This window comes from Peromyscus maniculatus, chromosome 7 (genome assembly GCF_049852395.1).
Source record: "Peromyscus maniculatus bairdii isolate BWxNUB_F1_BW_parent chromosome 7, HU_Pman_BW_mat_3.1, whole genome shotgun sequence".
Classification (NCBI taxonomy): Eukaryota; Metazoa; Chordata; class Mammalia; order Rodentia; family Cricetidae; genus Peromyscus; species Peromyscus maniculatus.
In genome coordinates this window covers 94,414,278-94,427,906 of record NC_134858.1, presented here as the reverse complement: position 1 = coordinate 94,427,906, position 13,629 = coordinate 94,414,278, and positions in this window count along the sequence as shown.

Here is a 13,629-nt window from a genome sequence, read left to right as displayed (position 1 = left end):
ACTAAGCCACTTTCTAAGTCCATTGGTTACTTTTCTGTTGCTGTGATAAAACACCATGACCAAAGCATCTTATACAAGGAGGGGTTTATTATTGCAGGCTTAGTGTTCCAGACAGAAAAGAGTCCATGATGGCGGAGTGGAGGGATCAGGCCGCAGGTGGCTAGAACAACCGCTGAGAACCCGAATCTCAGACTACAAACAGGAGGCAGAGAGTGCAATAAGCATGACGTGGCTTTTGAAACCTCAAAGCCCACCTCCTCCAACAAGACCACGCCTCTTAATCCTTTCCAAGCAGTTCCATCAACTGGGGACCGTGTATTTAAGCACATGGGCCCATGGAGACAATCTCATTCAAACCACCGCACTAAGGAGGAGTGAACTTGGGTACAGAGCTGACAGTGAACGCACCTCTCCGGCTCCCTCCACCAAAGCCGAGGGTTTGTGTGGTTCTTTGCCACACAGATGCCCCTCTTTAGGACTTCTTTTCCCACTTGCTAGCAACACTGACTTATTAGGGTTTTCAGAGACTTGTCCAGGAAGAGAACATCACTGACCAAAGCCTTTCCTAGGGCAGCCACATACACTGACTGGTTGGAACAAGAATTTAATGGCCAGAGAATAACTCTGGGAGCCATGCCCAAATCAGAGTTCTCATAGGGACAGCAGAGGCCTCGTGACCGTATCACAGCCCAGCTTCAGCCTCATTGTCTCCCTAGAGAACATCAATCCCCTAGAAAGGTGTGTTCTGTGTACATACCTCCCTCTGAGGCTGTTCCTGGGACTGGTCTGCAGAGGGCAAGCACATTCTCAGTGCTAAGGTCTTCTGCCTGGCTGGGCAGGAAAACCAGAGTCACTTACAGGCAAGGGAAAATGTATCCATCACCAATTTCTGTACTATGGAGATGTTTACTGTTTTATTGTGGAAGCTAAGCAGTCAGCCTTCTATGTCAGGAGGGCCCACCACCCTCGAGTTCCACCAACAGTGGATACAAAATATTGAGTGGGGGGGGGGCAATTTCTTCTGAACATATATGTTTTTCCCCCCTGTCATTGTTTTCTAATGCAACCACTGCTTATCCTTTATACTGTATTGGAGGAGTCATCTAGAGATTTAAGTATAGAGAGGGATGTGTATACATTACAGGCAAATGTAACGCCATCTTCTGTGAGATTTGAGCATCACCACATTGTGGAGTCTGGGCTAAGGAGGGTCTTGCAACCAATCCCTGATGGATATTGAATAATGACTATAAATACAAATTAAGCACTAGGAAAATTTAATTGTAGACAGTTCACGGCTAATGGCAGACTTATACCAAGACTTAAAATTTACTGAACATCTACCACTGGCTAGAAGCCTTCCACTGTTATAGACTGTATTATCTCCAAGAATAAATGACCATTAATTAAGCAAAAGAAAGCGAGAGAAGATCCAAATTAACAAAATTAAAAATGAACAGAAAGACATAAAAGAAACCCAGAAAATCATAAAGGCATACTTTAAAAACTTATGTTTTACCAAGCTGGAAAACATAAGAAATATATAAACTTTTTTGTTGTTTGTTTGTTTTGTTTTTCAGGACAAGGTCTCTCTGTGTAGCAGCTCTGGCTGTCCTGGCATTTGCTCTGTAGACCAGGCTGCCCTCGAACTCACAGAGATCCATCCATCTGCCTCTGCCTCCCAAGTGATGGGATCAAAGGCATGCGCCACCACTGCCTGGCAAAATGGATGAACTTTTACCTGCATCTGACTGACCAAAGTTAAACCAGGATGAGCTCAATTCAAACAGACCTGCAAGGAGACCAAATCAGTAGTGAGAGAGCTTTCCCAACAACCAAAACCTTGGACCGAGATGCACTCACATCAGACTTCTGCCAGATCTTCAAACAAGAACCACAAACAGTGCTTCCCAAATCTGTCCATAAAATAGAAATAAAACCTCCAAACTTCCTGTTTTAAAGCCAGTATTATTAAAACAAGATTAAAGATACACAAGAAAAGAAAGAAAACTATAGACCAATATCCCTGAAGACCATAGGTGCAAAAATTCTCAACAAAATACTTGCAAACCAAATACAGAAGCACATAGAAAAGTTCATCACCGTGACCAAGTTGCCTTTATCCCACAGATACTAGGAGGATTCAACATATGCAAATTGATAACTGTAATAACTCGTATAAATGGACTTAAAGACCAAAAACTGCATGGCTATCTCAATAGAGGCAGAAAAGGGCCTTTGACAAAACCCAACATCTCTCTGTGATAAAAGTCCCAGAGAGATAAGGATGGACAGAACATATCTCACCATAATAAAGACTATGTACAACAAATCCATGACTACTATTATCCTAAATGGAGACAAAGTGAAGCAATTCAATTAAAGTCAGGAACAAGGTGAGGCTGCCGAGTCCTCCAAGTTTCAGCTAGAACAATGAGACAGGAGAAGGAAATAAAAGGGGTACAATTAAGAAACCAAAGTCTAAGTATCCCTGTTTTCAGATTGTATGATCCTGTACGTAAGAGACCCTGAAAATTCCACCAGAAAACTCTTAGAGCTGATAAATGCTTTCAGCAATGTAGCAGGATACAAAATTAACATACAGGAAATCAGTTTTTCGATTTACCAATGACAAACACACTAAAAGAGAAATCAGGGAAACAATCTTGACAATAGCTTTAAGAAAATAAATAAAATAGGAGTTAACCAAACAAGGAGGTGAAGGACCCTTGCAATGAGAACTTCAAAACTCGGAAGGAAGAAATTTAGGAAGACGTTTGAAGATGGAAAATCTCACATGCTCATGGACTGAAAGAATCAATATTACGAAAATGAGGATCCTACCAAAAGCAATTTAGAGATCCGTTGCAATCCCAATTAAAATTCTAGTGACATGCTTCACAGAAACAGAATGAGAAACCTTCAAATTCACGTGGAGACTCCATATGGCTCCAGGTAGATGAAGCAATCCTCAGCAAAAAGAATAATGTTGGAGGTGTTACAATACCTGGTCTCAAGTTTCACTACAGAGTCATAGTAATAAAGAAAACAGTGTGTCACTACAGAGTCATAGTAATAAAGAAAACAGTGTGTTGTTGGCATAAAAACAGACACCTAGATCAATGGAATCTGAGAGAAGACCCAGACTTAAAACCTGCCGATTACAGCCACCTGAAAGAAAAGAAAGCTGTGGGGTGGTTGTCTGGGCCTTACCCCGAAGCACTGCCCCTAACGAGGCAGCAGGTAACTGCTAGGTACCTGCCCTCCCTGGGGCATGGCCCAGATGGGTACCCCTTAAGACCTGGGATGACATATGTGCTCGCTCTTTCTTTGACACCTCTTGGTCTTGGATGCTGGTGCTGCAGATCAAGGCAGAGCTCTCCTGAGAACCATGTTGGACTGGGCCCCACCCCTCCAGGATTCTGAGGCCAACTCCTTTATTCTTGTTGTGAGTTAAACCCTGAATAAATTCCTTTGACTATCAAATAGACTGTGTGGAATTATCTCATTAGACAGCGTGTGCAATGAAAACTGGGTATCTACGCACAGAAGAGCGCAACTAAATCCTGCCCTCTTACCCTGCACAAAAATGAACTCCCAATTGGTCAAAGGCCAATTGTAAAATCTGAAACTCGGAAACTGACAGAAGGCAAAGTAGGGAGCATGCTAAAGGGTATAAATAGAACTCTGGGGAGGAAATAATCCCAGGAGTGACAAATGAGGGCTCATGCACTGAAAAGCTTTTGTCCAACAAAGGAACCGTCAACTGAGTGAAGAGGCAGCCTGCAGAATGGGAGAAAGTCTTTGCCAGCCATGTACCCAATAAAGGATTAACAGCAAGAAGACAGAAAGAACTCAAGGAACTGAACATCAGGAAAACACCTTTAATCTCAGCACTCAGGAGGCAGAGGCAGGCAGATGTCTGTGAGTTCGAGGCCAGCCTGGGATACAGGCTGTGAGTTCTCAAAAGAGCCTGGTCTGTATAGTGAAGTTCAGGATAGCCAGGGCTACCCAGAAAGACCCTGTCTCAAAAATACAAAAACAAAAAAAACTACAGGCTTTTGTCATTGCTCTTGGTTTCCCAGAAGAGCTAGCTGTAAGATCCTGTTGCTGAAGACACCATCCACCCTGTTTAGAAGATACAGAGAAACCAAATTGGAACTGAGTGAGAAGCTGGCGAACGTTCATAATGCTATAAGGTATCAGCTGTCTTTTTCAGCTGTGAACCAATGAATTATAATACCAATCCACGGGGTAAGATGTGCCCACTGGTACAATTGTGGCATGACTGTTGTGGGCACAAACAACTGCTCTCTGATGGGACTCAGGTCTGATACTGTAAATGCAGTCAAAAAGGAAAACCATAGTTAGGGAGGTGATAGTCCCTAGAGAAGACATTGATACCCTCACTAAGGGCAAAAGAAGAAATGGAAAGGATACAGGAGCCAGAAGCTACGGAGAAAGGTGGTGACGTGTGTACAACAGAGCCATTGAAACCACAGGCTCACAGCAGCTATGGATGCCTGAACTAGACCCACACAAGGCTGGACATCAATACCCGATCCCGAACTGGGGAGAGGCTCATGGGCCCTCCCCTCCCCTTCGGAACTATTGGCGACTGAAGGATCCTAGGGAAGGGGGAGTCATTATCTTCAGAGGTGTAAGCACTAGTGAGCCCACCAGATTGCACCGTGTAATTCCTTACTCATGGTCACACTATGGCCTCAGTAAACTCAGTGGGCCACAAGGCAAACCCAAAAGACGTGACCATAGGAAAAGACATGTAGAAAGGAGTTCACGGGTGAGGTGAAGGTTTAAAAAGGGTAGGTAGTGAAATTAATCAAATGTATGAAATTGTCAAAGAACAAATTTAAGACTAATTAACAACATGTGGTATTATTCTTATCAAAGGCTTCTCATAGTATATATTTACAGTGAAACTATAATTAAAATGCGTATGGCACCTGCTTATTACACATTCAGGCAGAGCAGGGACATGTCTGCATGTGATGGCTAAGCAGCCCTTTATTGTGCCTGTTTATTTGTGTAATAGATAAGCAAAACACACCACATCTCCCAACATTTGAAACCATGCAGTACCAACACAAAGCTCCAAAGAAAATAACTGAAAATTGCATTAAATGCTGCTCTAATTATGAATGATTGCTATAATAAAATAAATAACATCATGTGTGTATTTTTTAATGAGCTTTGTTTTAAAAAACTAGACAGTAGAAATAAATCTTAAGGTACAAATCATAGAAAAACCATCAATTCTTTTTTAAAATTTATTATTTTTATTTCATGTGCATTGATGTTTTGCCTGCACGCATGTCTGTGTGAGGGTGTCAGATCTTGGAGTTACAGACAGTTGTGAGCCGCCATGTGGGTGCTGGGAATTGAACCCTGGTCCTCTGCAAGAGCAGTCAGTGCTCTTAACCACTGAGCCATCTCTCCAGCCCTCCAAAAACAATCAATTCTTCAAGATCTGGGGGATACATTAGCAAAACTACAGATGTGAGAACCCCTCACCAGGAACAAAGGTCTCTTATTTGTTGGGGGGGGGGGTAGGGCTGGGAAGTAGGTCTAAGAAGTGCAAAGAACCAACACAGGCAGCAAGTAAGAAACAAACTTTGCAGTGAGCTGACCAGCTGGCTATTTTCTAAATGATTTTGATTTTCTTAACTGAAATGTGTTGCTGGAGGGCTTCTCTCCAGGTCCCACCAAGCCCCGCAGTCCCACAACCCACGTATAAAATAATCACTCAGACGCTTATATTACTTATAAACTGTATGGCCGTGGCAGGCTTCTTGCTAACTGTTCTTATAGCTTAAATTAATCCATTTCCATAAATCTATACCTTGCCACGTGGCTTGTGGCTTACCAGCATTTTCACATGCTGCTTGTCCTGGTGGAGGCTGGCAGTGTCTCCCCCTCCTTCTTCCTGTTTCCCCAATTCTACCCTCCAACTGCTGAGGGACCGCCTTCACAGTCATGGCCTCCAAGTGCATTTTTATAATAAATCCTCTCTGGAGGTGACTAACTGCTTCTGAGGCACTAATGCATCCAGGAGAGTAGCACCCTTGTGAGAGGTCCCTCCTCTTAACACTATTGTATCAAGGACTAAGTTTCTGACACATCTGCTTTGGGAATACAGTCAAGCAACTTATCAGTGTAGGCCTCACTGTGGCTCTGTGCATGGATGGCTTTGGGATGAGTGTGTGGGTATCTTCATGCTTTGTGAATGGACTATACCTGTGACCTTTCTTGTGGACCTTTAATTCTGTTACTGATGCGAGAATTCTGCAGACATACTAGCTCCTCCAGAAGAAAACATAATTCTCAACATCTTCCTTTACCTAGCCCCTCACCCTCCATTCAGTCTGTTTCTGCACTTAACATCCATAAATACAGAGCCTTAGCTCTCTGCATTTAAAACAAAACATTAGAAAACAGAAGTTGGTAAAGGAAAATGACTTTATTTACAGTCTGACCAAATTGGGTGGTAAGTGTGGGGAAGAACCTAATTCTTCCATTTCAAATGTCCCTGTGGCAGAATCTCCCAGGTAGTAACATACTCTCTTGAATATGAGGTCCTGAAGGAAAGTCTGCACATTTTCACTTTTAGCTTAGGTGGCAATCTAGAAAAATGATCTGAGCCATTCACGTAAGTAAGTCTCTTCTTTGAACCTTGATCCTCAGGCCATTCTAAAGTCTCTCAGACTTCCTTCTAAGTGGGAAGAAATAACCTCAGACACCTGTAGCAGGGGCTTGCACCCCATCTCTGAGAAGGGTTATCACCAGGCTGGGAAAATAGCTCCACGGGTGATGAGTTTGCTGCACAGGCATGAACCCTGGTTCAAATCAGCAGCAACCATGGAAAAGCCGAATGTGGCAGTGGATGTCTGTAATCTCAGAACTGTGGGCCAGGGCCTTCGAGGATCCTGGAGGCTTGCTGGCCAGCCATCCTCAGCAAAACAGGAAGCTTCACGTTCAGTGAGAGATCCTACCTCAAAAAAATAAGACAGACAGTGACAAAGGAGCACCTCTGGTATGTGTACCCACGCGCGCGCGCGTGTATACACACACACACACACACACACACACACACACACACACACACACACACATCTGACTGTTGCCCAGAGCAGAGACCCTCCCAATTCAGAAACTCCAACAAAGGACCCACAAACATAGGGTGATGGTAGAAAACCTTGTCGCAGGGATTTTTTTTTTTTTAATGTATTAAGAAAATGGTTAACTATGATAACATCAGAGCATTTACCAGAGGAAAGCGCATGGTGCTGCCGTGTCTCACGAGGCTATGGAGGCCTTTAGAAAACAAAGGCTACTTCCCTTGTCCTGCCTTGTTAGTCTCTGAAATGGGGGAAGATACCGACCTTAGTGTACAGACCAAGCTTCATCGCCGGGTCCTGTCTTACACCTTCTCCTTTGTTCTTACCGAGTGTGCCTGATTTAATGTAATTGTGTCGTGTGTATTCATGATGATTGTGTTCATGGGATTTTTTTTTAGGTCTCATTTTGTGTTTGAGCTAGCAGGAACAAAACTGAATCTGTTCCTAGATTTCCTGAAAGTCACAAAATCAACTACTTCATTTTTACATTAAAAAAAAATGTATTGCATGCTAAAATGTCTGTTCTTGGCGTATCTAATTATAAACGTATGGTGTGTGTGTGTTAAGTAGAGTGATTTTAAACTTGCAACTATGTTGTTTAGAGTGTGGAAACTATTGTCTGTCTGTCTGTGCCTTCCTCTTTTGATTTTTTTTTTTTTTTTTTTTTTTTTGGTTTTTCGAGACAGGGTTTCTCTGTGTAGCTTTGCGCCTTTCCTGGAGCTCACTTGGTAGCCCAGGCTGGCCTCGAACTCACAGAGATCCGCCTGGCTCTGCCTCCCGAGTGCTGGGATTAAAGGCGTGCGCCACCACCGCCCGGTCATCTTTTGATTTTTTTTTAAGGTTTTTATGTTGGCTAGTTTGGTACTAAAGTAAATAATAATAATAATAATAATAATAAATCATTTTAAAACCAAACAATTGTTTCCCCGCTTAGCTTGCTTAACACCTTACAAAGGACTTGGGACACAGGCTTACCTCTGTGTTTTAGCATGTTTATGTGCATGTAAGCAGATTAAACACATGAGAGGAGACAGTCTAACATCTTAAAGGCAAGAATACTTAGCTTTGCAAACTGTTAAAAGGTTTAACATTTCTCTTCAAATAAGGCAAAAGAACATCTTAACTTCCGATGTACAAATATAAGCCCTATTTATAAATCAATCTTACTTTGTGTTTTGTTTTACATCCTTATTTTGTTCTTTCGGCATGTCGGTATAATATATATCCCATGATTACAACCTTACACTGTTTTAATCTATCCCACAACTGGGTTCCTTCTTGGAATTGTTCTGTCTTTACCACAGTGTCAACAAATAACCATCAGTGTGTTTTTTACAGCCTGAAGAATCTTGTTCTGAAACTCAAAAGTTAAAAGATGGAACAACAGTACTACAAGACTTGAGCCTTAGACAAGGGGGAGGGAGCCCGCCCAATGGTCAAGGGCCAGTTCTGTTCTTGTGTCCTGTGGGAGACAGCAGTATCAGAGTGAACTCACTGTGATGCAGGGATTCCAGCCAGTTCCTGCCACACGGGATCCGAATCTTTCACTACACCAGCAGATAGACTAAAGAGTGTGTGGTACCACTTAGGCAGAGACTGTGCCTCCCAACAGCATGGAAGCATTGATGGAGGATGGATCATCATGTTTCAGTTCCCCCCAAACACAGTGCTCATGAAGGAATTGAAGCAGGAGAATAAAGTGCAGGGGGTGGTCTAGAAGGCCTTTGCGCAAAGGATCCAGAATTACCAGAAGGGGGAGAAATCAGCTGGCAAAAAGGAAACCTTGGAAATTCCCTGGCCAAGGCTGACTACATCCTGCCACTGGCCCTGGTGCAGAAACACTCTAGTGTCTGAAGGTGTCCTATGAATCATTATAGTACTAAAAGACATATCCCTCAGACTTAAGATGCTGATGAGACATTGTGAGGGCTAAAGTTATAGTTTAAGTTACTGTGCTTAAGAGATCTATAAGACAAAAATGCCTCTAACTGGTTAGCTCCACTTGCCCAAGGACAGATAACTTCCTGGAATGCTGGTGGCTGTTGCTCATATAATATAACAAGCCATGTGTTTTCACTTCTGTAAACAGAGGTTGGTCACCCCAAATGCACAGGATGTGCTTGATCACATGTGGGTGGGAGGTGCTCAGGCAGGAAGTACGTCATGATGTATGCTTGCCCCTGGTTGGATGAAGGTGGCATGTAGCCTTGTGGGTTTTGCCTTTATAAGCACCAGACTAATGTTAATTTGCGGCCATTCTCTGGGAATCCCCAGTATGGTCTGGCCAGCATCCATCTTCCTGGACAGTAGTTAATAAAGCTTTCTTCAATTTGACTCAAAAATTGTCATAGTGGTCTGTCTTATCCTCTCCCAGAGGGATGAACAACATGCCAAGTATGAAGCTCCAGGAAGAACTACACGTAACAGTAATGAATGGAAACTACCCCTAGATGGAGACATGTCCTTGTCTTCTCCCTTAAGAGTTCATCTAAGGTCCTGACTGAGATATCTTTATTACATTCCTCTCCTCGAGGCTTAGGGATCTATGTGGAAAAAGGCTGAAAGATTTTAAGAGCGAGAAGTGGTGGGCAACTCTAGGGAAACAGGTTATGACAGCAGGCAGAAGACGGCTACAAGCTCAAGCCAGACAAGTCCCAGACGGAGAAACGGAAGTGAAACAAAGTCCCACCCTTAACCAAGAAGCTATTTGCAATTGGTAGCTGCTTCAAGAGTAAAAAAAAAATAAAATAAAAAAAAAATCGGTTTTCTTCAATGGAGTGATGCTGGATATAAAAACCACTCCAGGACAGGCCTCATTTTCAGGAGTAGTTGTTTGGCCAACACAAAATGCTCTCGCTCTCTCTCTCTCTCTCTCTCTCTCTCTCTCTCTCTCTCTCTCTCTCTCTCTATGTGTGTGTGTACACTATGTGTTTTAAGACAGAAAGAACATAAAATTGGGTCAGTAAGGAAGGAGAAGATTTGGGGGAGGAGAAAGAATAAGATCAGAATACATTGTATGAAAAAAATTAATTAAAAAAATAAATAAAAATAAAAGAGTTAACCCAGTGGGGTGGGTTAAGGACCTTGTTGTAACTGGTCTTTTTTGTTGGGGCTGTTGGCTCCCCAATAATGACATAGAGACATTGTTAATTATGAAAGCTCAGCCGATAGCTTAGGCTTGTTTCTACCTAGCTCTTATAACTTAAATTAACCCATTTTTATTAATTTACTTTCTGCCTCCTGGCTTTATTATCTCATCTCCAAAGTTCCCATCCTGCTTGCTCTGTATATACTGGTGTTTCCACCTTCTTCTTCCCAGCATCCTCTCGGCCAGGAAATCCTGCCTAGCTATTGGCCATTCAACTTTTTATTAAACCAATCAGAGTGACACATCTTCACAGTGTACAAAAAGATTATTCCACAACACCTGGTTTAGAGACCACCCCTTAAGAAGATGGGCTCACCTGAATACAGTACTTTTCCTTCCCAGCATTCCCGCCTCCTAGTGCAGTCTCTAGCATCCACCACAAGGCTTGGCTGGGTCTGCCTGCTGAGTCCTGACTGTAGGGCAGACCTTTTCCTTTTGGCCAGAGCCTTTGAAACTCTCTGGGACTTTGGAGTTGCTCCTCTCCCTGTATGTGACTGCCTGCCATGCTGGTTTTTCTCAAAGGCATGGCTCCTCTTCCTTCTCTCTTCATTCTCTTCCTCTAGGCAGCTGCAAGAGTTCAAGCCTGCTCTGGGGTTTTTCTTTTTAAACTCTAATAAACTGCCCTCAAGCATCCATTTAGTCCATTCTTAACTTCTTTTAATAATGAGACTAAGACCCTGGGGAACCCCAGATTTCCTTGCTATCATATTGTGGCTCCACCAGGACATTCCAGCAAAGCTTCCTCCCCCATCCCCTGCCTTTTAATTCTTTAATCTACAGAGAAAATGAACCTGTTCCTTCACCCCTAGATGGCATCAAAAACATATGCAGAAAAGCCTGTGTTGTGCAAATGACCCCCCAAAGCCCATGCTTTGACATAAGAGTCACAATTCTTTGTGCAGCAGAGTTTAGTGAACCACTGAACCCTCCTTTGGTCAGATCTGCTTCCTCCCTTGGTTTTTCGAGACAGAGTTTATCTGTGTAATAGCCCTGGATGTCCTGGAACTTGCTTTGTAGACCAGGCTGGCCTTGAACTCACAGAGATCTGCCTGCCTCTGCTCCCAAGTGCTGGTATTAAAGGCGTGTGCCACCACCGCCCAGCTTTGTAAGTGTATCTTAATAAACCTCTGCTGCTCCAACTGTGTGTCTCTGTTTGCGCAGTTCCTTCCTTGTTCAAGAACATGAAAGACATTTGGGGGTGCTCACTGAACCCTGACATCAACATTAGTAGAATACTTCTAGGAGTCAACTATTAGGTTTGGATGAGGTGGGCATGAATTTCTGGGGATTAATGTACTGGCTAATTTTATGTAAACTTGACACAAGGTATAGTCATCTGCAAAGAGGGAAACTTGATTGAGAAAATGCCTCCATAAAATCCAGCTATAGGGCATTTTCTTAATTAGTGATTGATGGGGGAGGGTCCAGTCCATTGTGGGTGGTGTTATCCCTGGGCTGGTGGTCCTGGGTGTTATAAGAAAGCAGGCTAAGCAAACCATGAGGAGCAAGCCAGGAAGCAGCACCCTTCATGGCCTCTGCATCAGCTCTTGCCTCCAGGATCCTGCCTGCTTGAGTTCCTGTCCTGACTTCCTTCAGTGGTGGAAGTGTAAGTCAAATAAACCCTTTTCTCCCCAACTTGCTTTGGTCATGGTGTTTATCACAGCAATAGTGACACTAAGACAACTAAGGGGTTTATTAGAAAAGTTATTAATGGACAGACAGACAGACAGGGGGCAATAGTATGGTGGGGATTCTGAGGAGAAATCGGGCCCTAGCACTAGAGACAGACAGCATGGTGGGGTCTCCGAAGAGAATCAGAGCCCACTTGGCAGATAAGAGAGTCTTTCCTTCCACCTTTTGAGTATGAGGCTCTCTGATTCCCAGGCAGGAAGCAGAGAAGAGGGTGGGGAGTGGGATGAATGTGGTCCGTGCCCTTTGATGTTAACTCACTTCCCGGGTGAGAAATCTTGGCTGCAATGTCCCAGCAGGATGGTTGTCAGTATCTGTAAGGTAGAAAGAGCTGCTGCAGGGGAATTACTGTAAAACAGCTACTAGACTCTGACACTGCATACTTGGTTCTTACCTACATCAAGCTAGTGTTATGTAACGATGCATAAGGTTCCTTTAAAAAAAAGATTTATTTTATATGTACATGTGTGAGCCTGAGTGTATGTTTGTCCACCACAAGCATCCACATGCCTGCAGAAGCCAGAAGAATGGAGTTACAGGTGATATGAGCCACCATATGGATGCTAGAAACCAAACACAGGTCCTCTGCAAGGGCAGCAAGTGTTCTTAACTGAGGAGCTGCTAGGGTCAGAGCCTGGGCCCCGGCTGCCCCAACAACGTGGCTCAATTAGACAAGAGTGAAATGTGGTCCCACATATCATTTACTCCTTCCTGACTCAGTCCCAGTGCCTCCTACAAGGTCTTCTGGACAGTGGTCAGAATTGGTGAGGTCTCTTGCAGGGCACACAGCCACTGTCTAGCTGGCAGCAGGCTTCCGCCTTGTCCTTCTCCCAGCAGCCCCGGGAGGAGCGCGCATGTCCTCCTTTACACTACCTTTACTCCTGTTGCATTTTGACTTTACTTCCTGTGGTGGTTTGAATGAGAAAGGTCCCCCAGCCTCAGGCATCCCATGTGGTCCCCAGCTGGTGGAGTTGTTTGGGGAGGTTTCGGAGGTGCGGTCTTACTGGAGGAAGTGTGTCCCTGGGGGCGGGCTTTGAGAGCTAAAATTCTCCTACCACTTCAGTTCACTGCTCTCTGCTTCCTGCTGTGGCTCCAGATGCGAGCCCCCAACTATCGGCTCCCGCTAGCATGCCTGCTTCTTGTTGCCACGCCTCCTCCCGCCACCACGGACTCTAATCCCTCTGGAACCTTAGGCCTCAATAAGCACTCTCTTCCTTAAGTTGCTTTGGCCATGGTGTCTTATAACAGCAACAGGAAAGGAACTGATACCGTTCCTTTGGGAAGGATTGGCATAAATAATTCCATTTTGACTACGACAATTTCCCCCTTTATCTCGGAATCATTTTCTCTGTAGACAATCGATAAATCATCTTGGGGTTTGGCTTGGATTGTCCCTTGTCACCAGGAAACTGCTTTTTTCCCCCCAGATTGGTCAGATCCCACTTGTGGGGCCGTGGCCGGTAGGGGAGCCAGTGTCAAAAGTTCCTTTTGCTAGCCAAATGTAAGCATCTGGGAGGTCTAAAGAGGAAGATCAGGCTGAGTTTCCCTGGGCACTGTTCCCAGTTCTTTGTGCATTGGCCAGAGCTCTTCGTTTCCAGGTTCATTTCTGTGCCTTTGTAGGCTGGGAGCTTTTCCTTTTCCTTCTCTTTAAAGGTC